This window comes from Marmota monax, unplaced genomic scaffold (assembly GCF_021218885.2).
Source record: "Marmota monax isolate L192 unplaced genomic scaffold, Marmota_monax_Labrador192_F-V1.1 WCK01_AAM20220418_F8-fsc00004, whole genome shotgun sequence".
Taxonomy (NCBI): domain Eukaryota; kingdom Metazoa; phylum Chordata; class Mammalia; order Rodentia; family Sciuridae; genus Marmota; species Marmota monax.
Window position 1 is genome coordinate 31,430,994 of NW_026692881.1, and position 21,446 is coordinate 31,452,439.

At 50.7% G+C, this 21,446-nt stretch overlaps 1 long non-coding RNA gene across 1 annotated transcript; it reads left to right on the forward strand.

Moving 5' to 3' along the window:
• The first annotated feature begins 165 nt into the window (after positions 1–165).
• Positions 166–20,523, forward strand: LOC131424404 (uncharacterized). Its single transcript, XR_009227342.1, has 3 exons — positions 166–250; positions 19,474–19,638; positions 20,384–20,523. It is a non-coding gene; the product is annotated as an uncharacterized LOC131424404 (long non-coding RNA).
• The last annotated feature ends 923 nt before the right edge of the window (positions 20,524–21,446 follow it).

Sequence of the window (21,446 nt, forward strand, 5' to 3'; positions counted from 1 at the left end):
AGCTGACAGAGGCAGGCCCAAAGGCCAGCCCTGCGAATTGCAGCGCCTCTGGCCGCCACGTCTAGCTTCTCCCCGTCAGGGTCAGGCCTGAATGAGACCAGGGAAGGAGGTGCCCAAGACTGTTGAGAAGAGCTGACTTCCCAGCTGCCTAAAGTAAATTACACAGTAAATTCCACTTGGCTGAGTCTCACTGATCAAAGTAAAGGGTCATCAGGAAAAACAAATCCTGGGTCTTGGGAACCACTTCAGGGTGAGTGTGAAATTTTAACCTAAAGTGTTCAGCTGGGGAGACGTGCGGCGGGGGCCGGGGCTGCGCTGCACATGGCGGGGGACATTGAGAGAGGCGGCATCTGCTCAGAGTAGAGGCAGCACTGAGTTTCGCTTTGGGGAGTAAACAGTCTGCTGAGCCCCTGCAGGCTGGAGAGTTCCTGGCTTCCAACAGAACTGGAGGTGGGACTCCAAACTGCTACCTCTCAGCCCCTGGCCTACCAGGCTGAGAAAGGCCAGGGCTGGTCAGGGCTCCTCATCCGTGACACCGGCAGGAGCAAAGTCCTCCTTGCCCTCATCCTCTTGTTTGCCAGAGTGCAAATTAACTTTCAACGCTGTCGTAACAGTATCTGTTCTTATGACCATGGTGAATTGGTTCATCATTTATTGAACGCCTACTATGTGCTGCAGATTGAATGGTGAGCAAACCACACATGCCCCAGAACTCAGAGATCTTGTCATCTTTGAGATGTGGAGAGGGGTACCCCAAAGTAACACAAGCAATGACGGCATCTTAGAGGATGGAGCTGTTGGTGGTCAGGTCCTTATAGGAAGGACGGGGCAGGAAATTGGCATATAAAGTAAGGGTAGCAATTCATCAGCTGGGTAGCTTATTCTTCTCCTGGTGGCTCTTCATTGAGGTGCTGAGGACATAGAACTGGGAAGCACTGGGTGCATGGCTTCCTCAGAGCAAGAGGATGAGCAGAGGTTTCCTGTCATCCTCCCTGAGGGCTTGGGGTAAGTATGGCCACAGGGATAAGGGACTGTTTATTTTGCCCACCAACTAATACAAAGAAACAGGCACCTACTGTGCCTCAGACACCATGGGGCCCTGGTAGGTGTCAACCTCACAGAGCTCCGAGGCAGCCCGGAGACAGACCCTAGGAAGATTTCCACACAGAGAGGTTGGCCGGCCATTGTCTGCATGGTGACTTTCCTGCTCTTAACCGCCTGTCTGTAGAGAAGCCTGCACCTTTATCTAGGAATGCAAACTTAGGACAGGGCAGGAGAGGGGCGAAGGCCTCCTACGAGCCTAGACTCCCCCTGCTGCCACCTGCCTGCCTCCTTGTTCTCTAATTTGACTCAAAAGCCATCTGCTCAGAAAAGCCTTCCAAGTCCCCAGTCGGTGCCCAGGCCGTCCCCTGGCCTCCCTGGCACCTCGTGACATTCTTGGGTGATTACTGATTAATGCCCTCCTTCCCCACTTGACCCTAAGGTTCTCCAGGGCAGGGACATTTCAGTTTATCAGCTCCTGGGAGGCCTGCCATGTATTTGGTGCTCAGTAAATGTTTGTTGGAGGAGCTGAGGATACACAGCCACGTACGACCTCAGCAGGAATGTCTAGGATGGGCCACCCGCTTCTCCTTACAGGGGCCATCCAGTCTATTTCCAGACTCCTCCTGCCTTCAATCCCCTCAAGAGGCCACAGTTAATTTGAATAGGCCGGGTCCACCTTCAGATGAGGAAATCAAGGCCATTCTAGGCTCAGCAGCCAGGGACGCTCAGCCGGGCTGAGGACGTGACTCCTTCTTGTTCATGGGCTCCAGGCTTGGACTAAACATTAGACTCACCTGAGGCTATTGGGAAACTACTAATGCCTGGGGCCCGCGGCCAGTTCTGGTTTAGTGCTGGGTACAGGCCTCACAGCAGTGTGGCTGATGTCAACATGCAGCCAGGGCAATCCAACTGCAGGTGGACACACAGTGGGCTGGACCCCACCTGCATTTTACCCATGAGCCACCGGAAGCCCAGAAAAGGGTAGACCTCACACAGAGGGAGGCCCAGCCTAGGGCAGCCATACTGGAGAGCACCAGGGCCCTGGGAGAGCATGGAGGCCATTTCTCTGTACATTGGGGAACTTCCCTCAAATTCTCTAACTCCTCCACCCAGAGCAAGTGGTTTCAGGTAGAAGGAGGCAGATGCTCAGGGGGGGGCCTCAGCGCCCTGGCTCCCAATCTGATAGAGGGACAGGCAGAAATTCTTCATGTCCCCTTCCCTGCACTTTCCCTTTGCTGGGTGTGACAGCCTCATATGTGACTCCCAAGGGCTGGGACTTGGGGACAAGAGGCGGTCTCCAAGCCTGGGGCCTGTTCAGGGCCGCCTCTTGGCGGCCTGAGCTTCCAGAGCCTCCTAGGGAAAGGCCGCCCTTCGCAGCCCACAGACCAAGGAGCAGACAGAAGCAGTGGCCTCAGTTTTCGGCATCGCATACCCATTCCTGGCAGAGGACTGGAATACTTCTGCCCAAACAGGGCTCCGTGATGGATGTGGAGAAGCAACCAAATGTCGCTCATTAATCACCGGCTCCATCTGGCTCCCTGCTTGATGGTTTTCAGCTGACTTGAAAAAGACCCAATTAGATCAAAACATTTTGACAATTTATCTTATGGCATGAACAGGTCCAGAGCAAGCCGATTTCATCATCCGGGAGGGAGGAGGGATCGGGTGTGGGTCACGCACAGAGCTTGGGGGACGACGAGGGGGTCTCCCCAGAAGCCTTCTGTGAAATTGGAGTGCAGCCGCCGCTGACCCTGTCAATCCCTGGGCCGGGGGACCTGCAGGACCATGAGTGCCCTTTGGTTTGGGCAGGAGAGGCCTGAAGAGAGAGAATCTGGTTGGGATAAAGCAAAGGAACAACCAGAAGGGACCAATTGTCCAGTGGGTTTGGCACGTGGGGTTGAACATGCAGCACATTTAGAAGTTGAGATGTGACCAAGGCCAGGCCTGTTCCAAACCCAGCACCAGCAAGAGGCCTGGGGACCCAGACCCTGAGCCTGAGCCTGGAAATCGGAGTCCTGATTTCCTGGTGGCTCTGGCTTCCCTGAGAGGGGATCAGCAGCCCCCAGTGGACCCCACCCTCTCTTTGCAGGTCAGAAACATGCCAGAGTCCTGGTGTTTCCACGAGACCACAGCTCTTGGTTCCTTTTTTTTTTCTTCCCAGTACTGGGACTCACATGAGCTGGGTGAAAACTCTAGAGCTGTGCTGAGTTACATCACCAGTTCTTTTTATTTTATTTTGAAGCAGGGTCTCCCTACATTACCAAAGCTGGCCTCGCACTCCTGCCCCAGCCTCCCCAGTAGCTAGGATAATAGGTATGTGCCAACAGCTCTTGGTTCTTAAGAAATAAGCTTTAGCTGCCCCCTGGACCATCTATGTGAGCAGCTCACAGACTGGAGGGAGCCCCAGCAGGCAGCTGACTACGGGTTCAGCGCGCTTGCCTGCCCCACAGAGCACATGAGGGCGTCTCTCCCAACCCTGAGACCAAATGTGAGGGTGGTAGCAATCAGGGTGAAGAGTCCAGTCTCTTGGCAGGACTTGTACTGTACCTGCCAGGCTGGGGAGGGGCTGGGTGCAGCAGCCTCCACTGCCCTTCTGGATTCTTCTGGGCTGCTGAGGAGGAGTGTGCTGAAGTGTGGAGCTACCTGCTGCCTCCCCAAGGCTGGCAGGAAATAGGTCTTGCAGGGAGCAGCTCACCGTGCGACCCCTCACTTGTGTCCCCCTCACCTTACACACTAGCAGACAGACACCCCATCTACTCCCACACATTGTGGCGGGACCCTGCTTGCACGGCCTCTTTAGATCTGTGGAAGCCTGTGTGTACTGACGCCTCCCACAGGGCATTCCCACGGGCTTTCCCACTGTCACCCACTGCCTCAGATGCTTCCAGCCCTTGTCACTCTCCTACCCTAACCTCATCCACAGACTTGCTCACCCCATGTGTACTGCTCATATTTCCAAACATCATGCACTTCTCCTACGCTCACACACTCATACACACACACACACACACACTCACACACACGCATAGAGGAACAGATCATCCTAGGACCCATCTCAGTGGCCCTCAGTTCCTGGGTGTTCTTGCATTCACTTCTGCACCAGCTTGTGCATGCACACACGCGTGCACACACATACCCATCTTCCAGATACACAGCTGCTAGGGACAGAGCCAACCAGACACAGCTGCAGTACTGGGAGAGGCTGAGGTGGGCCCGGTGCACAACGTCTTTGGATAGGTCTCCCCCAGGCTCCCTTGGCTGGCTCTCGCTGGCATGCCTCCTGGAGCCCAGAGTGAGGCTTCCTCTCCTGCCCAGTTCCATCCTGTTCCTTCAGGACTGTGCTTCTTTCTTAGATCTTTCTGGTGGGGGTGGGGTGGGGGGTCCTTTTCCCTTCCTGGGATTCAGTTCCTCTTTGGGCTTTTGTGCCCTTCCCCAGGCCCACTCTGAGCTTGATGCTCTTTCTCTCTAACATTGTCTCTCAGATACACAAGTGTTCGCTGACACTCAGGAAGGACCCACCCAGCACACTGGCATAGCACAGGACCCACCTCCAGGACCGATGGGTCTGGTTCTTGCTCTGGGTTGAACAAGCCTCCCATCTGTGGAAAGGTCTCTGGGGAGCAGGACTTAGACAGTCACCAAGGCTTCTTTCAGAACAACTAGTCCAGAGCCTTGGGTGTTGCTGACAAGCTGTTCCTGCCGCCTGATGCCATTCCCAGCTACAGCCTGGCCTAACCAGGGTGGGCTGATGTATTACTCAGAACTCTGATTTGTAAATGACAGCAACCAAACTAAAATAGACCAAAGTAAAAAATAAAATAAAATAAATCAAGTGGCTCAGGCAACTCAGAAGGTAGGAGGGATTCTGCGGGGCACTTAGAAGACTGTCAGATTCTCCGTGGCTCCATGGACAGGAGCCTTGAGCTTTCCGGGGTTAGGAAAGAAAGCCATTACTCCTAGCCTCCTGGTTTGGAAAAAATGAAAACGACGATCTCTGATTGGCTCATCCTGAGTCACATGCCAGCTCCAGGACCAATCACTGTTTCCTAGGTGATGCCCTACTGTGATTGGTCCTTTGGGAATGATCCCACCCTCATGGATTGAGCGGTAGGTCATATCGTCTCAGCACCTCTGAAGGGGGACGGAAACCCCAGGAGCCCATTACGATTGTCCTCTGCTCCCTCCCCCCTTCCCACCCAAGACAGGTGCAAGAGCAAAACGTAGAGACTCAATCTGCAGGCTCCTTGGCCCAGCTTCTGATCCAGGGCCCCTGCCTCAGGCTGTAAGAAAAGCATCGCTCCATTCCCAAAGGGCTCAGGGGAAAAGGCACTAAGGAGGGGGCTTGTTCACAGTTGTCAGCCCTGAGGCCCACCTCAGCCTCTGAGCCATAGGTTTTTGGTGCTTGCTCTTCCCTGCAGGTTTAGGACTTTGACTTCTCCCCATAAGGACCCCTGGCCTACCCTGTCTGAGCTGGGCTACCATGGATGGGCTTTGTCAAAGATCACATCTACATCTAGTCCAGCTCAGGGTCCTGATGGGCACAAGCTCCCCTGCCATTTTTTTTAAATATCTGTGTGCACTTATTGGCTGAAAAATGAGGGCAGTGATATTTTAGTGTGGGGAAGGTGGGGAAAGGCAGTCTACATTAAACTCACCTTAGCAACCTGGACCCTTGCCCCTCTGCCCTCCAGGACCCTGACAGGGACTGCCAGGGGTGTCTGTTAAAACTGAGAAAGTGTTGCACATGTCTTTGGACACGGGCTGCTCCAGCGGTTGCCCCACTTTCCCCAGTGGATTTTGATTGCACTTCTGGAGAGTTGGCTTGGTCAGCTTACTAAGTAAATAACCATAATATGAATCACCATCATCACCATCACCATCATCATCACCATCACCAACATCACCATCACCATTAGCAACACCATCATCACTATCACCATCATCATCAACATCATCATCACCATTACCATCCCCATCATCATCTGTTGCCATGTTGCATAATAATATAACAGCAAATTTACCATTATTAAACATTTCCGATGCAGGTCACTGCATGCATCCCTTCTCCCATGTCATTGAGAACTTACACTAGTCCTGTGAGATTTTTGTTAGACAGACAAAAATCCAAGGCCCAGAGAAGTTGAGAACCTCTTCTGAGGTCATACGGCTAGCCCAGAATTATAATCCAGCCTTACTTGGTCCCAAATCTTTTGACCACTGTGTCATGTTTCAGAGAGTCCCAAACTGGAAATAACCCAAATGCCTGTCACTAGAGGAATGTCAATACAGCGTATCCAAACCATGCAACGTAGGCAGCTCCTTAAAAATGACGTCTGCCCACCCGCATGCCCTGATTTGAAATGATTTCTAAGACAACAGCTAAGTGAGAAGAAAGAAGCTGCAATGATAAGTCTAGAACAGCTTCATTTATTTACTCTCCGACCACTGAACAGACCAGAGCCCCATGCACTCATGTACACACAGGAAGAGCCTTAAAGGAATATGCTCCGCGCTGCTAACCCTGGGGAAGGGAGGGAGTTTGGATTGGGGCCAAGGGTTCTTTGGCTTGATCTATATTTCTGGGACTTCTTAAATGAACTTGGCTTCCTGCATTCCCTGCATAATGAGAGAGGAAACCTTCATCATGGCTGCAGCAGGAATCCAAGAAGTCTGACTTCCCGGATACACATCTTGGCTCTGCCACTTACAAGCTGTGTGACCCTAGGCAAGTCACTTAATCTCTGTTTCCACATCTGTAAAATGAGAATCATCACAACAACAATAATGCATGTGTCATGGGGCCAAGGCAGGATTTTCCAGCCCTAGCTCAGTTGCCAGTTTCTGCTGGTTAATCCTTTGTTGTGGGAGCCTCTGCTATGCAGGCTGGGTGTGTGGTAGCATCCCGGCCTCTACTCCTGGATGCAGCAGCACTCCTTACCCCACTCATGGCAATTAAAAAAAAAAATGTCCACCGGGAGTCAATTCACTCCAGTTGAGGTTGAAGTGAGTTGGGTTAAAGTGCTGGGTTAAAGTGGGTTGGTTCCTATAAAGTGCTTGGGCCAGTGCCTGGTACCAGGTAAATGCTGGTTCCTGTCAATCGGGAGTAGAGAAAGGGAGTGGGAGGAGTCTCACTGGGCTTGACCAAGCAGGAGTGGAGGGGTTGGAGAGGGGCAGAATTCAGGACTGGAAGTCAGGGTACTTAGTCTCTGCTTCTGTCCCCACCCCTCAGTATTTGGGGACCTTAGGTGCTGGCTCACCCTCTTGACCCTCAGTTTCCTTCTCTGTGGAAATTCGACGGCCTGACAGGGCCTGATGTTCCCCCTCAGACTGCAGGTGGCTGCCGGATCCCCAGGGAGCCCTCCTCCATTTTTCAGAGCCAGAGGGTGGCAGGAGATGAGGTTCCCGCTGACTCCCCTCTGCAGGCGCCTGGGCTGTGGCCTGGCCTCCTCAGACGCTCCCTCCCTCCCTCCCTCCCTCCCTCACAACTGGGGAGCAGATGCGGCCTGGGTGGCTGCTGCCCAGACGCAGGTGGTACCACCTGCCACAAGTTCCTTGATTCTTGATCGTCCTACAATCACTTTTGGCCCCGAAACAATTTGCTGGGTAAAGGGAGAGGAGGGCCTGGAGGGACAGGAAGAAGAAAGGGAGGGAGGTGGGGGTGGCGCGGGGTTAAGAGTGGCCTTTGAAGTTCGCAACCATCTTATAGAAAACATCTTCAGTCGTTCCCCATTTGGATGATGTCAGGAGAGCACATTACCATCCCGAGATCAAATGCAACAGCAAGAATCACTTGTTGCTCACCAGGCTACAGCCATATATCAAGTATTCCAGGCACAGGCAATTCGTAACTTTCCCCGAAACAGATTGATATTTTCCTCTTCCACTTTCTGGGAAAAGACATCTGACTTTGTTTCAATTGCAGTTTGGGAGGCAGCGGGGAAATTCAGCCAGGGCCCATTGTCTCTGCACAGTGCCCACCCAGTCCATTTTGTCTCCTTTCATGTCCCCTGGGTGAGAGGCAGCTTGTGATCAGCCATGCAGCAAAAAAGAAACCCAAGTGATTCTCTTAGGTTCTCCATAATTTGGCCCGAACAATAAGTAGAGCAGCAGGCATTGTCGGAGATTTCATTCTCCTTGTGCGTTCTTGTCTTTCGCTTTCGCTCTTTTGGTTTGTTTGAGCTGGCTTCCCAGTGCAGATGTGATTAAGGTCTAGAACAATCAGGAAAATGGGGAGATGGGAATGCACATCCCCTAGATCAGGGCTGGAAGAGCTCTTACAACCCTTTGCTTTGTGCAGCTGCTGGAATAGAAGCCGAGGGAGGAAAGTGACTGTGCAGCCTTGACTCTGGGGGATTTGCTCACCCTCTCTGGAGGCTACTTTCCTCACCTGTGAGTGGAGGACGCAGAGGTCTGTTGTAGAGCCTTTCCAGAGTTGAGAGTTCAGAAGACTCAGAGAGGAAGTCCTTGCAACCATAGTGTGATTCTAAAGCCAGGTCTAGCCAAGCTTCCGCTCCCTGCTGGGACTGCTAGGGGCTATGCAGAGCCCAAGGACTGAAATCTCACTGGTTTACCTCCCTTTCTCTTCTGCTGTGGCTTCCCTTCCCGATCTCACTAGTCTCGGGTAGAAGCACCGAGGTTGCCCTTGGAGCTAACACAGGCAGAGAACCGTGCGCAAGCCTGGGACAAAGAGGCAGCAGGAGGTTGAGAAGCAGACCGCAGTCCCCTGTAACCAGCCAGCACTGACCTTACCCTGGAGCCTTTGGCATGGGGTCTCTGTTCCCACTCTTCACATAAAGGGGTGGATGGTTAATGTCAGTGCCCAGACCCCTTTGTCATACCCAGTATGTATTTCCAGCTGCTTTCGAGGCCAACCTAGCACAGAGCCTGGGGGTTCATGTGGGTTCTGCAGCCAGGTGTCCAGGTTCAAACCCCCCAGTGACTGTGCAGCTCAGCCATGCTCTCCAGCCTCTCGGAGCCTTAGCTTTCAATGCTTTATTTTTTTTAGAAATTATAATATAATGCACATGTAAAAAATATACACCACAGGCTAGGAAGAGACCAGAGCTTTGTGTTCACTTCCACCCTAAGATGTAGACCTTTCCATCACTGCAGGACCTCACTTTACCTGTCAAGGGACCCAGATCCTGCAAAGTCCCCTCCTTTAAAAATCCCCTTTATTCTCATTTACAAATGCTTTGCTTGTATTTGCTTGCTGTTGACCTCTGCGAGATTTTCTTGCTTCCCTTCCACCTGAAGCGATGCTTCTACGACTGGTCCTCATAGTTGTGCAGGCTGTGTTTCTCTCGTCCACCTTCTCTGCTGGAGAATATCCACTGTAGGATAGAAAAATAGAAGTGGAATTGCTGGATTTTAAAGAATAGGAATATTCAACTTTATGGAAAGACTTAAATTATTTTCCAGTGTGCTTGTAGCCAAAGCCTCCATTTTTTCATCTGTAATATAGGTACCAAACTCATAGAGCTGATGCAAGAATTCAAAGCACATAGAACATTGAGCACAGCCCCCCACTCCCACCCTGTGCACATGGGAGACATTCAGGACATGTGATCTGTGACTAGCTTCCGCATCCTCTTGCAGGGTCCAGGAGAAGCCTTATCCATCTCCTATAACACCTTCTACTGCTGCTTACCACCTGGCTTTGTTGGACTGTCTGCCCTTGTGACTTATGCTCAAGGCCTTGTACATGACTATTAGGATTTTGTTTTGTTTTGTGGTTCTGGGAATGGAAACTAGTACCTTGTGTATGCTGGACAAGGGCGCTACCACTGAGATCTGTCCCCAGCCCAGCCTGAAGTTAGATATTTTTTGTCCACACAGCTATTTGGTGATGTGCCCTGCTTTTCCCTGGGGTCTGTGCATGACTTCTCTCACTATGCCTCAATACAAACAAGACCCTCCAATCCACAGAGCTTCTTATGCTTTATTGGGGTCTTACAAAAAATGCAGATCTGGATTTAGAGGATCTGGGGCAGGTCAGAGAGTCTGCATGGAAATGCCATCCTTTGTGAAACAAGGGGTAGACCACCTGGGACTTTTAGCCAGAATATTCTGAACACACCCTCTGAGTTTGGTGACAGTACATCTAGACTGATACTAAACTGAAGCGTGACCTTGTGTGTTTAGTTAAATAACTGTGGGGAGAAGAGAGGGTGATAGGTGGGCAGAGGAGGGGGAGGTGGAGAGTGGACAGGAAATGCTTTGGAAAGGCCTATGCCCAGGCTGATTCCTGGGGGAAGCTCTGGGGGAGATGAGCCCAGAGCAAGGAACCTGGAGCTGGCCATGTCCTTGGCATGGCAGAGGAATTCTTTCAATGAGTTCATGAAGAGTTGCTCTGGGTATATTAGCAGGGGATTAAAATTGGGTGACCCCACATGCCTTATGCAGTGCTTATCAGGGCATGTAGAGGCAGAATTTAGGGAAGCAATTGAAGGGGACTTTCTGGTTCTGGGTGAGATTACCACTTGACTCACTGGGTTTCCCGGGAGCCCAGGAGAGCCCCAGCTCCATCCAGCCCTGTTTGCTCCACTCTGACCTCAGGCCCAGGCACGACCTTGGGGGAGAGTGTGCAGGGCCATTCAAATGGATGGCCAGGAATGTGCCTTTTTCTTCTCACCCCCAAAGCTGCCCCCTACTCTAACCATCTCTAGGCAAAATAATCACTTGGCTTTCCAAAGCCACAAACTTGGGGTATTATTCTTCCAGGGCGTTTTCTTCAGAACTGCCTACAAGACAGGCTCTTGCTCTGTTTCCAGCTCCAAGTGCTGCGGGCTTTTCTCTAGGAGCTTAAACTCCTCTGTTTTTCAGTGGAGGCCACTTCTTCTCTCTGATCTCCATATTTGCCATCAACAGCCAGACAGCCAGGAAAGCATGCAAACACAGTTATCCACGGCTTGTCATCAAAGATATTTATCACTTCTCAGTGTCGTGCGTGGCTCCGAGGCAAGACACCCAAACGCACCTAAGTGGGGCACTTTTTTTGCTCTTGTTCAAAGTGAAAATTCTCAAGCAGCATCTGACGTCAGGATAGCGGTGACTCAGACTTTCCAACATCTAAGCCCAGATCCACATGGCTATGCTGCCAAGATGATGCTATATGATGTGTGAGTTCCACTTCGCTCTTGGCTCTAACGTGATGTGACGTGCACCTTTGGGCACCCCCAAATCTTTCCATAGCAGGTGGCTCCCATGTCCTCTCAGGAGCCACCCAAGGGAGGAGGACTCTGAGCCACAATGTAAGTCTCAGTTGGGTCCCAGCTATGCCGTCTGACCACCTCTGCACTGCAGTTGTATTATTTGAAAAATAATCAGCATTTGCAAACATTTGGTAAACCAAAGGACTCCAGTGGAGCTTTGGTATAGGACAGATAAAAGCCAAGCTGATTTGGTTGAGGCAGTGTTGGGGTTCCAGGTTTCTACTAGTGTCCTTCCTCCCAGTTACAGAAGCCCCTAAGGTCACTGAAGACCCCCAAGTGCTCCACAGGGCACAGTTTGATTACCATGGAGCGAGATAAGCCCCAAAGCTCTTTTATTCTGATGGTTTACAAAGCTGTGGAAAGATTACTGGGTTGGGGATGTGGGATGCTCTGCTCAGTCATATTTTGAAGCCCTTGCCCCTGTCCCTCATAATGAGGATTTTAATGAGGTTATTAAGTTGTGAAGTCATTGGAGCAGGTCCTAAACCAATGACTGATATCCTTAGAAGAAGAAGAGATTAAGATGTGCACTGGCACAAATGTAGAACAGTATGAAGACCCAGGGAGAAGATGGCTGTCTACAAGTCAGAGAGAGAGGCCTCAGAAGAAACCGACCCTGTGGATGCCTGGATCTTGGACTTCCAGCCTCCTGGACTGTGAGCAGATACAACTGAAGTGTTTGAGCCTCCCGGTCTGCGGTGCTCTTTATGGCAGCCCTAGCCAACAGATACATGGGGTGCCCTCCCATGCAGGCCACCAGGTTAGGGATTCTGTTTATCCCACTCTGAAACCAGTGGGCCACCTTGTAGGTTTCCTCTCTGAGGGTCTCTCCTCTTTATAGAGGACAGGACTGGTGCCCCAAGGAATGTGTTCCTATCCTTGGGGGAATAAAAGTCCTGTTCTTGAGCTTGGTGATGTCTGGTAGAGGGTCTGGGCTCAATGGGCACCCATAGGGATGGTGACAGTGGGCATGGTGGCATGGTGACTGGAGCCTGGGGAAGATCTCCAGCTGCCCCTGGTCTGGGAAATCTGGTCCTACGAACACTGAAGACCTGCTGAGACCAGAACCCCAGGTTTCATTTTTATCCTGATCAAATTGCACCCATGGTAATAATAGTCATCAGTGGTAGAGCTGTGTGAAACTAGCAATTTTCACTTCACAGGAATTTGTCTGGGAAAATAACAGTTTTTCACCTTTGGAAACTGCCATTTGGTTTCATGAAAAAATTCAAGGTGAAAAGAAATGTAGGGGAACATTTTCGATTTTTCTTGAGCTAGATTTTGGCAGAGGTGGTGGCTGTTTTCAACCTTGTTTAATGGTAAGAGGGGCCACCATGGTGGGGGACTGGAAAGGTTGTCACAGGTAATAAAAGATAACAGGAGTGTGGAGAGTCCTGATGGTACCCATTGGGGTCCTTCCAAGGATGCCTTTGGGGATCAAGTGGGTGGGGGGTGGCACCAAGCTCTGGGCCAGGAAAGAGGGACACAGGGGTCTGGGGCAATTCACCATCTTCTTTGCTGCCTTGCCAGGGGTTGTTTGGAGAAGGGCTAAGTTTATTCTTTACGTAGTTTGTGGAAGTCCTCTCCACTCGAGTCCCAGTAACGGGCCGTGTGCATCTGCAGAGTTCACTTGTTTAGCCCCTCAGCGAGTATTTCTTTTACATCTCAGGGATAGTCGTGTTAGATACCACCTGGGCTGTGAGTGTTAGGGAGGGACATGGCCACACGGAGGGCCAGGCTTTACAGTCACAGAAAAAGACATCACACCTTTACTCTTGAGCAAGTGGCACTCTGACAGAAGAGATAGTTCCTACTCAGAAACATCTGGAAAACAGCAGTAAATGAGCAGAGGTACAGACCCAAGTGCAAGGCCTGGCTCCAAACAACACAGATAAATTAACACCTACCGAATTCAGCAACATGACCGAGAGCGTTACAAGCCATTCTTCTCCTGAGAAACTACCCATGAGAAATAATCAGAAGCATGGTTGAAAATGTCCTTCCTGGGCCTGGTTGTGGCTCAGTGGCTTGCCTTGCATGTGTGAGGCACTGGGTTCAATCCTCAGCACCACATAAAAAAAATTAATAAACAAAGATATTGTGTGTCCATCTACAACTAAGAAAATGTCTTTCCTGTGGTCACATTTATAAAAGCCCTAAACTGGGAATTAAACACTAACAATCAGAGGGATTGGTTCAAAAATGAAGGTATAGCTTGGGTCAACTTTGGGCCAAACCCAGCTCTCATTGGCTTTTGTCAATAAAGTTTTATTAAAACATAGCCATGTCTACAGTGATAGGTGTAGTTGTCATAAGAATCATGTCCTGCCAAGATTGAAATATTTACTCTCTGGTCCTTTAGTAGAAAATTTTCTGATTGCCGGTCCAATCAGCTGGATAAGCATTAAAAATGATGTTACAAAAATGAATCACTATTAATAATTTGAAGAACACTGCTATATCCCTCAGTTACATTTTACTTTATAATTCTCTTTAGTATTTGAAGATAAGTATTTAGTTATCTACTTAGGACTTGTTTGTATTTCCTCAGGGGGAATATAAATTGATGAAGGTGTTAAAGCAATGCTGTTCAGGATTTTTATTGTCAGGGAAGATGCACATGGTATTATGTTAGGCAAAGAAGTAGGATGTGAAACTCTGACATTAGTAATTCTAACTAACATTCGTTAAGTGCATGAGAACTTCTAGGCACTGTTAAAATTATTTCTATATATGGAACAGGGAAGAGAAAATGCATATGGTATTATGCCATTCCAAAAAACAGAATATGTAATGTTGATATTCATAATAAGCAATGTTTATTAAGCACATATAAACTCTAGGCACTGTGCTGGTCACTGTGTCCATTAATATACACTACACTGAGCCTTCAAAAAACTCCACGTGAAGTTGCAATTGTCTCATATTCAGAGATCAAGAATGAGACGCAGAGGTTAAGTCATTTATGCTAGGGACCTACCTGGCAAGTGAAGGAGCTGGAGTTTAACGGCAGGAGTTGGCCTCTGTACAGAGAAAGGCCTAGAAGGATCAAGGCGGCTTGTGATCTGTGATGGTGGGGGTGGAGGTGGGGGTGGGCTCTGGCAGCCAGGGTTGTCTGGCTTTGAGTACCTGAGAACCAGGAAGCGTGGCCTCAGCAAGAGAGGTGCTCTTTCTCTCATTGGCCAGGTAGTCTGGGGAGGCAGCCAGGGCTGGACCAGAGACCCTGAGCCTCCAACAGGGACCTGCCAACCATCCTTCACCCAGGAGCCTTATCCTCAGGCTGTCCCTGTGTCTTAAGGTGTCTGTCTCACCTCTTGGGTCATTTCCTGCCTTCCAGGCAGAAGGATGGGGAACCACAAAGGGCGAATGATATGAGCCGGCTGAGTGGTCTCTCTGTCACAATAACTTTCCTCCAAGCGGCAGCTGGCAACTTTCTCTTATGTCTCATTGGCCAGCAGGGGGTCACGTGATCACCCTTAATGGCAAGATTGGATGGGAATGAAGTTTTCTAGCCGCTCATTGCAACCCTGAGTGACCTTGGGATTTCATTGGTCAAGAAGAAGGGGAGAGTGTATAATTTGGAGGAATGGTTGCTACTTGGTTAATTCTTTCTTGAGATTTCCAGAATAAAGGTTTGCTGAATGTGAAGGTGTCTGCACTAAGGAGTGCTGGGGAAAGGAGTGGGGGGTGGGAAGGGTGAACAGGGGGAGTTTCTAGAGCAAATGTGTTGTTTTCAGGGTGCCCCGTGAAGGGGAACTGTGTTCCTTTATTCCTTGCTGAGAACCTCAAACTTTGGGAAGTAAGAGAAGCCCTGGGGCAGTCAGCTAGACTCACTTCTCCCATCCTGTGTGGGGACCGGAGTCTCCAGGGTTGGCACGCCCTGTACAGGGGCTTGGGGTAGGGCTGCAGCCAAGAACTGACAAGAACAAGAGGCCAGGGGTCACTCTGATACAGGTGGTCCTGGCTCACCTTGTAGGTAGAATTATGTCCCTCTCAAAGGTCTGTTCCAGTCCTGACCCCCAAGACCAGAAATAGGGTCATGGCAAATATAATCAAGTTTAGATGAGGTCATTCTGAATTGGATGGCCTAGCGTAATGCCTAGTGTCCTTCTAAGAGGGACATTTGGACATAGACATGGAAGGCACAGGCAAGAAGGCCACATGATGACAGGCATGGGCTGCAGTGAAGCACTCACAAGCCGAGGGAGGCCCAGGGGTCAGGAGACAGCCTGGAGCAGATTTTCCTTCTGAGCTTCAGAAGGAACCCACCCGCTGACACCTGGGTCTTCAACTGCTGGCCTCTGCACTGGGATGGAATAAGCTCCTTTTGTTGAGCCACTTGGTGTGAGGCCATCAATTATGGTAGCCCTGGGAGACATGTCCAGCTCCTGCCTGGGACAACCCACAGGTCAGGGGCCACAGGCAACTGGTGCTCTACCCACGAGCCCTGATCACTTCACTGAAAAGGGACACAGAGGTGGTCTTTCACCCTACACAGGACCCAATGCCAGGCCCACAGACTGCACAGACCTCCCCTGAGGGCTGAGCCCTTCCCAGCTCTCCCTTCAGGAGCCCTTCAGCTCCCACGTTGTTCCCATCAGCACCACCTCCAGAGCCTGCTGGCAAAGCCAGACACAGTCGAAGGGGGCCCCAGTTAAAAGCTTTGTAAGAATTTCGTAAGAATGCAAGATTGCAAGTCCAAAACTACCTCTAGGGCCTTGGAGCAGATGGGTTCAGAGAGAGGCCCTCAGGTGGAAGTTTCTGGATGCAAGACAGCTCAATGTCCTTGTTCTGCACAGGTGCAATCAAGGCAGCTTCCCAGCCCTCCTGCTGGCAGACCCCAGTCCCCTGCCTTAGGGGGCCTTCTGCATTGAGGTGGCTATACTGTTATGTCCCTTTCTTGGGAGGGCACTGAGGGAGCCAGAGTGCTGACAGGGCTGGGGAGACAGAGCCCAGGGTTGCTGGCTTTCTGAGGGGTAGGAAACCTGGCTTCAACACTTAACAGCTGTGTGACTCAGTGTTCCCATCTGCCAAATGGGAGTACTGGTCAGAGAGAGTCCAGAGGTGGAGACTCTAGCGTTAGCCTAACATCTGTAGATGCGAACTCTGTGTTCACTTCTTCTACTTCCCTGCCAGAGAGGGAGCAAGAACAGACAGCCTGGATGTTGAGATTGGGGTCACCAGTCACAAATGCGACAGAGTCCCCAAGGATTGACTCACCTGGGCCCAGGATTCCTTTCTTCCCTGGTTGGCAGGCAGGGCGGCCAGGTTTTCCCTGCTGAGAAATGAAAACTTCAGATCTCTTCAGATTGACAGAGTTTCTCACTCATGCAGAAAATGAGACATGATATCAAAACCTCATGGGGTATTAGGCGGCCTTTATGGGCCTGTCAAATCCCATCTCGAGGGCGGAACTTCCTTTACCTGATCTCTCGAAGAATGTTCTGGGATCTGCTTCCTGAGCCCTGGCCGGCTTCTCCTGGTTACAGTAACAATCCCCTGTCTCTGGGGCTGCTGAGCATGGAGGGCATCCAGTGGCAGAGCTCACCTGTTGCTATGTTACCAATGGACATACAAACCCCTCTGAGGTTGGATACGTGGGAAGCGTCCCCTGCTACTGAGTGGGGCCCTGTCCTCCTGCTCTGGGGCACAGCCCTCAAACACAGCTCCTGTAGACAAATGTGGAGATTAGGGCGCATCCTGGCCTGGACTTCATGGCTCCTCCCTGTGGAACTTCGAGGTCCTTGTGCCCCACTCCCCCAGGACACACTGCATTGGGCCAGCACAGCCATAGTTGATGGTTCCCCTTAGAGTCCCAGAGCCTTACCAACAGGAGTGCTGAATCCGGCCACATGATTGAATAAACAGCCTCCTTCATGGAAGGGATTTCCCGGAATGCCTCCCTGGAATGGGATCTGACTGGCTTTATCTTCTTTATATAGCACTTGTTCAAGAATGAGGACTTTAAGATCTGAAAAATGTTCAACAAGAAGGTGTCCACACCAATGGCATCAGGGTTGCTGCGAGGGGAGTGTTTTCTGACACACAAAGGGGACACGGGTAGCTGTGGCCTGGGAAAGCACTCTAACATGTTGGCATAAACAATGTTAAGACAGGAGGCCTCAGGGTGCAGACTGGATGGGCACTGCTGCTGTGCACCCTCCCTCTCAGCAGCAAGAAGGACCTGTCACTATTATCCCTGCCACCAGGGCTCACTCAGCTACATCCAGGAGCTGTGCCAGGTGTTAGGAACACTAGCTCCTCACATGTGTGGCTTTTGATTCTTGTACAATATTTTCATCCCCATTTTATAGATAAAGAAACAAAGCTCAGAGAAGCTGTGTAACTTGCCAAGGACACAACTTGCAATGGGCGGAGCCAGAATTTGCACTCAGGACCTGACTCCAAGACCAACTTGACAGAGGCTTTAGGCTGGCAGCTTCCCAGGGTTCCTGGAACGTGAATGGCTCACAGATGACGCATCCACATTCAAAAATATATGGATATGTATAAGTTGTGAAATATGGCTTACACATAGAAAAGTACACAAGCTCACAGATGAATGAGATGTTGTACAGTAAACGCCCATTAACTTCCACTTAGGTTGAGAGACTGAGTATCGTCAGCACCCAAGAAGCCCACCCCAGTCACCACCAGAGTCACTAATCTGATTCTTAGAGAACACTTTCCACACTCCTTTTTCTTGTTTGTTTGTCACTTTAGCAGTTATCCTCAAAGAGCACAGTTTGATTTTTTGCCAGTTTTTTGAAATTTGTATAACTGGAAACACAGAGTAGACTTAGCCATACCTGATTGCTTTCCTTCAACCGTGTGTTTGTGAGAGTCCTTCCGATTGTCAGGTGAGCACTAGTTTCTTTTTATTGATGAGCAGTATTTTATTATATGACTTATCCATTCTTCTCCTGATGGACCTTCCGGTTGTTTCCAGTTTAGTCTGATTGCTGTTACTTGGAACATTCTTATGCATTTTCCTGTGTCTCCACTGAGCAGATACCTAGGCCAAAGGTGTACAAACCTTGAACTCTAGTAGACACTCACTAAATACTCCATAAAGCCATTATGCCAATTTCACTCCCAACATGTGTGAGCCATTCAGCGGCTCCTTATCTTCCATGCTGTGTGTTGTGATCTTTCCACCTTGAGCGGTTCTGGTCTGTGAGCGATGGTGGTCTATCATAATTTCAGACACATTTGTAAAGACTACATTTTCTCTGATTCAGCATCAAAGGTTTCTCCAAGTAGAAAGGACTCCACGATACTGAGTGAGGCTTATTGCAAAACTTAGAGTTGCCCCGAGTCTGGGCACTTAGTATACACCGCTCTAAACACAGAAGTGAAAAAGCATTTTTCCTGGGCCTGGTGCTCTCTCCAACAGTGGTCTCAAGAGGTTGGCTTGTGGGACACCCATGTGGGCCTTGCACACCCGTGTGCACCTGGGCATGGACGACAACCCTGCTGTGTGAACTTTTGCTGCCCTGTGACCACATCCCACTGTCCCTGTAGTCTGGTCATCCTGGCACTGTCAATCACTCACGGCTTCTGGGGACTGCTAATGGTCAGAGCTGACACTTTCTGGGCGTCTCTCTAAGCCTCTCTTTCTTCAACTGGAGAAAGTGCCTGGGCGAGAGATTGAGACGGGCACAGTGCCTGGCATGGGGTAGATGCTCAACCACCGGACTGTGGTAGTGAGGGGTCTGAGGTGGAAATCTTAAGGAGGTGCTGAGCCTGCACTTGCATGACCTTGAGACCAAGAGCCTCCTTAGACACCGCAGTGGGAACCTGATCTTGTCGTCCTCCGCCCAGCCCAGCTCAGCTTCCTACTGCTGCTGCTCTGCCTTCTCCTCCCGACCCCTGCTGACTCCTCTGGCCAGAGCTTTCCAGAGAGCTCATTCTGAACTCCACGGGGTGCTTAAAGCAATTTGCTGGACTTTATACACGACACCTCTAAAACATGAGATAGAACAGAATAGAACACATTCAAGTTCATCCTATGTAACTATTGATTCAGGAAACTAAGGCTTCAATTACATGTATGCACGTGCGTACTAGGGCACAGTGTAAAACGTATTTCTTCCTGGGGGTCACGGTAAAAAGGAGTTTTGTAAACTGCTGCTTTGTTAATGTATACCATCGATGGTCCCCAGAACGCTACTCACTTTCCCCTCCGTTCTCTTCATCCGCCAACTTACTCCAGTCCCCAGCTGAGGAGGACTCCAGCCTCTGAAACCTGCACCTGCCCCAAGCTGAAGTCAACTCCTGCTTTTTCTGTGTCCCTGTCAAGTCTCTCTCAAAGTGCTGCAGTGAGACGTGAACAGAGGAGCCACCCCACCTGCCTGGTCCAACCCCTGCTTCTTACCAGGTGCGTCACCTGGGGCAAGTTGTGTGTGCTCTGTGCCTCAGTTACCCTGTTTGTAAAGTAGGATGCTAACACTCCCCTGGCTGGACTGCTCTAAGGGCTAAATGAGCTAACAGATGAGGAGTGGCCATCCAGTGAGCTCTAGCCAGCGCTGGCCGTGGCTGGGTTCACAGCCCAGCCCTGGCACAGGGCTTGCTTCCTTGCCTTCTGATGATTGTCTGCCCTTGACTGCTGTCCTGGCCGGTGGCTGCCCTGCAAGGAGGTCGTGCATATGCTGGGGCTTGCAGCTCTGGTTCCAGCCGGGCCCTGCACACAGTCAGGACACAGTAGGGCCTCGAGGTTTGCCTCACGTCGGCCTCTCCAGCAGCGTCCACTGGCCACTTGTCCTTTGGGCCTCCATGAACCTTGATGGTGGTCACTGCCTGGAACTCTTGGCCATGAGCTCCTGGCAGGCTGAGGGACCGCCTGGGGGGTGAGGGTTAGGCAAAAACATAAAGCCCTGGTTCTCTGTTCCAGTGCTTGGTCACTAGTGACCGGGTCACGCTTATTGGAGAGATGGGGTGAATTACGGCAGAGTCGCAATGCAGGGAAGTGTAGGCAAGGGGCTGTCCCATCCTGGCATGCCCAGGAACTCCAAGAGAAAGGGCCAAGGCCAGCTAAACCATCCAGAGGGGTTGAGTTCCTCGCTGTGGGCTGTGGTGTCCCGTCCCCCTCCTGCCCTAAAAGCCTCCCTCATTTGCACCTTCAGGAGTGGATCTCCTGCCCGCCCTGGGCAGCTCATGCTCTGCTCAGAGGGAATGGCTCACTGTGGGCTCATCAGCTCCTATCAGCGGCCAATCTGGACTTGAGAAGACCTGCAGAGGCTCCTGATTTGATTAAGATGAACCAGACAAGGTGTGTGGGGTGTGAGTGTGGGCGTGGTGGATGGGTGATTGGGGAAGGTGGGAGAGGGTTGTGATGGGCCCGCTAAAACTCGGGTCTGCTGCCAGAACAGAGGGGAAGGCACGACTCCCCCCAGGGGCCAGGTAGGCAGCAGGGGATCAGCAGCTACAGATGAGCACACGCAGTGACACACACCAGAACAACACGTGCATAACACACACACCACATACGTCTATGCACTCACAGTCCAGACATGTAACCACACATGCAGACAAATACATGAACATAAGTAAACACATAAAATACATACAAACTTGTCTATGTATTTCTTTTAATGGCAAATATGAACTCTCAGAGACCAACAATTTAGAGCATATCAAGGAATAAAGACATTTTCCTCCTCCTCGAACTCCTGCTTTGCTTGGGAAAAGCCTTTAGAATGCTAAGATGGTCTCTTTTTGGCCTATTTCTGGCTGTCATCTGAGATCCATCCGTGCGGGGACTGGGATGTGTCCCAGAGCCAGCTACCCAGCTACAGCTTCACAAAGCACAGCAGAAGCTCTGCGATTCACTTGTGTGCTTCTCAGGGCCACTTGCCTCCTGGGCAGGGCAGTCTCTGGAAGCAGAGGAGGGAGGGAGGCGGAGGAAGACCGGCGACCCTCCAGTCCAGGGAGAGCCCTGGGTTCTTGCTTCTATTACCCAGTCACTAAAGCTTAGAGGAATACATGAGTGAATGAACCATTGCCAAGGCTTTGGAAGCCCACAGTGATCGGCTTGATTCCTTGCTCTGTATTTTGGATGAACTTGGGCAGGTCCCTTGGTCTTCATGAGCCTATGACCCATTATCTATAAAATGGCCATTATAATACTGCATTGTTTAAAGATGAAGCTGAAGGAAGCAAACCAAGAGACTCCAAAATTCAGTGACC